Source organism: Mauremys mutica, chromosome 3, assembly GCF_020497125.1.
Source record: "Mauremys mutica isolate MM-2020 ecotype Southern chromosome 3, ASM2049712v1, whole genome shotgun sequence".
NCBI classification, from domain to species: Eukaryota; Metazoa; Chordata; order Testudines; family Geoemydidae; genus Mauremys; species Mauremys mutica.
The window spans coordinates 209,990,373-209,993,425 of record NC_059074.1 but is presented as its reverse complement, the minus strand read 5'-3'; positions in this window follow the sequence as shown (position 1 = coordinate 209,993,425).

Genomic DNA, 3,053 nt, shown 5'->3' with positions numbered 1-3,053 from the left:
CAGCTGGCCCCTGTCTCCGCCCACAGCCCCGCCTTGCCTCATCCCCCCCCAGCTCCCTCCACCCCCCCCACAGCCCCGCCTTGCGTCACCCCCCAGCTCCCTCCACCCCCCCCACAGCCCCCCTTGCGTCACCCCCCAGCTCCCTCCACCCCCCAGCCCCCCTTGCGTCACCCCCCAGCTCCCTCCAGCCCCCCACAGCCCCCCTTGCGTCACCCCCCAGCTCCCTCCACCCCCCAGCCCCCCTTGCGTCACCCCCCAGCTCCCTCCACCCCCCCCACTGCCCCGCCTTGCGTCACCCCCCCAGTTCCCCCCAGCCCCCCCACAACCCCCCTTGCGTCACCCCCCAGCTCCCTCCAGCCCCCAGCCCCCCTTGCGTCACCCCCCAGCTCCCTCCAGCCCCCCACATCCCCCCTTGCGTCACCCCCCAGCTCCCTCCACCCCCCAGCCCCCCTTGCGTCACCCCCCAGCTCCCTCCACCCCCCAGCCCCCCTTGCGTCACCCCCCAGCTCCCTCCAGCCCCCCAGCGCCCCTTGCGTCACCCCCCAGCTCCCTCCAGCCCCCCAGCCCCCCTTGCGTCACCCCCCCTTCCGTCACCCCCCCCAGCTCCACCCAGCCCCCCAACCCCCCTTGCGTCACCCCCCCAGCTCCCTCCACCCCCCCCACAGCCCCGCCTTGCGTCACCCCCCCAGTTCCCCCCAGCCCCCCCACAACCCCCCTTGCGTCACCCCCCAGCTCCCTCCAGCCCCCAGCCCCCCTTGCGTCACCCCCCCGCTCCCACCCGCCCCCCCCAGCCCCCCTAGCGTCACCCCCAGCTCCCTCCACCCCCCAGCCCCCCTTGCGTCACCCCCCAGCTCCCTCCACCCCCCAGCCCCCCTTGCGTCACCCCCCAGCTCCCTCCACCCCCCAGCCCCCCTTGCGTCACCCCCCAGCTCCCTCCAGCCCCCCAGCCCCCCTTGCGTCACCCCCCAGCTCCCTCCAGCCCCCCAGCCCCCCTTGCGTCACCCCCCCTTCCGTCACCCCCCCCAGCTCCACCCAGCCCCCCAACCCCCCTTGCGTCACCCCCCCAGCTCCCTCCACCCCCCCCCACAGCCCCGCCTTGCGTCACCCCCCAGCTCCCCCCAGCCCCCCCTCCCCCCAACCCCCCTTGCGTCACCCCCCCAGCTCCCTCCACCCCCCCCCACCGCCCCGCCCTGCCTCACCCCCCCACCCACCCTCCAGCCCCCCCCCTGCAACAGCCCCCCCCCACCCCCCCCGCCCCCCTTCTGTCACCCCCCCAGCTCCCTCCACCCCCCCCACCCCCCACCGCCCCGCCTTGTGTCACCCCCCCAGCTCCCCCCAGCCCCCCCACAGCCCCGCCTTGCGACCCCCCCCCCAACCCCCCCCAGCTCCCACAACCCCCCACCCCCCCGAACCCCCCTTGAGTCACCCCCCCAGCTCCCTCCAACCCCCCAAACCCCCCACAGCCCCGCCTTGCCTCATCCCCCCCCAGCTCCCTCCACCCCCCCCACAGCCCCGCCTTGCGTCACCCCCCAGCTCCCTCCACCCCCCCCACAGCCCCCTTGCGTCACCCCCCAGCTCCCTCCACCCCCCAGCCCCCCTTGCGTCACCCCCCAGCTCCCTCCACCCCCCCACAGCCCCCCTTGCGTCACCCCCCAGCTCCCTCCACCCCCAGCCCCCCCTTGCGTCACCCCCCAGCTCCCTCCACCCCCCCCACAGCCCCGCCTTGCGTCACCCCCCCAGTTCCCCCCAGCCCCCCACATCCCCCCTTGCGTCACCCCCCAGCTCCCTCCAGCCCCCAGCCCCCCTTGCGTCACCCCCCAGCTCCCCCCAGCCCCCCACAGCCCCCCTTGCGTCACCCCCCAGCTCCCTCCACCCCCCAGCCCCCCTTGCGTCACCCCCCAGCTCCCTCCACCCCCCAGCCCCCCTTGCGTCACCCCCCAGCTCCCTCCAGCCCCCCAGCCCCCCTTGCGTCCCCCCCCAGCTCCCTCCAGCCCCCCAGCCCCCCTTGCGTCACCCCCCCTTCCGTCACCCCCCCCAGCTCCACCCAGCCCCCCAACCCCCCTTGCGTCACCCCCCCCGCTCCCTCCACCCCCCCCACCGCCCCGCCTTGCGTCACCCCCCCAGTTCCCCCCAGCCCCCCCACAACCCCCCTTGCGTCACCCCCCAGCTCCCTCCAGCCCCCAGCCCCCCTTGCGTCACCCCCCAGCTCCCTCCAGCCCCCCACAGCCCCCCTTGCGTCACCCCCAGCTCCCTCCACCCCCCAGCCCCCCTTGCGTCACCCCCCTGCTCCCTCCACCCCCCAGCCCCCCTTGCGTCACCCCCCAGCTCCCTCCACCCCCCAGCCCCCCTTGCGTCACCCCCCAGCTCCCTCCCGCCCCCCACCCCCCCTTGCGTCACCCCCCAGCTCCCGCCAGCCCCCCCGCCCCCCTCGCGACCCCCCCCCTTCCGTCACCCCCCCCCGCTCCAGGCCGCCCCCCAACCCCCCTTGCGTCCCCCCCCCAGCTCCCTCCACCCCCCCCCACAGCCCCGCCTTGCGTCACCCCCCCCGCTCCCCCCACCCCCCCAACCCCCCAACCCCCCTTGCGTCACCCCCCCAGCTCCCTCCACCCCCCCCCACAGCCCCGCCTTGCGTCACCCCCCCAGCAACCCTCCAGCCCCCCCACTGCCTCAGCCCCCCCAACCCCCCCCAGCCCCCCTTCTGTCACCCCCCCAGCTCCCTCCACCCCCCCAACCCCCCACAGCCCCGCCTTGTGTCACCCCCCCAGCTCCCCCCAGCCCCCCCACAGCCCCGCCTTGCGTCACCCCCCCCAACCCCCCCCAGCTCCCTCCACCCCCCCAACCCCCCGAACCCCCCTTGCGTCACCCCCCCAGCTCCCTCCACCCCCCCAAACCCCCCACAGCCCCGCCTTGCGTCACCCCCCCAGCTCCCTCCACCCCCCCAACCCCCCACAGCCCCGCCTTGCGTCACCCCCCCAGCTCCCACCACCCCCCCAAACCCCCAAACCCCCTTGCGTCACCGCCCCAACTCCCTCCAGCCCCCCCACAGCCCCGCC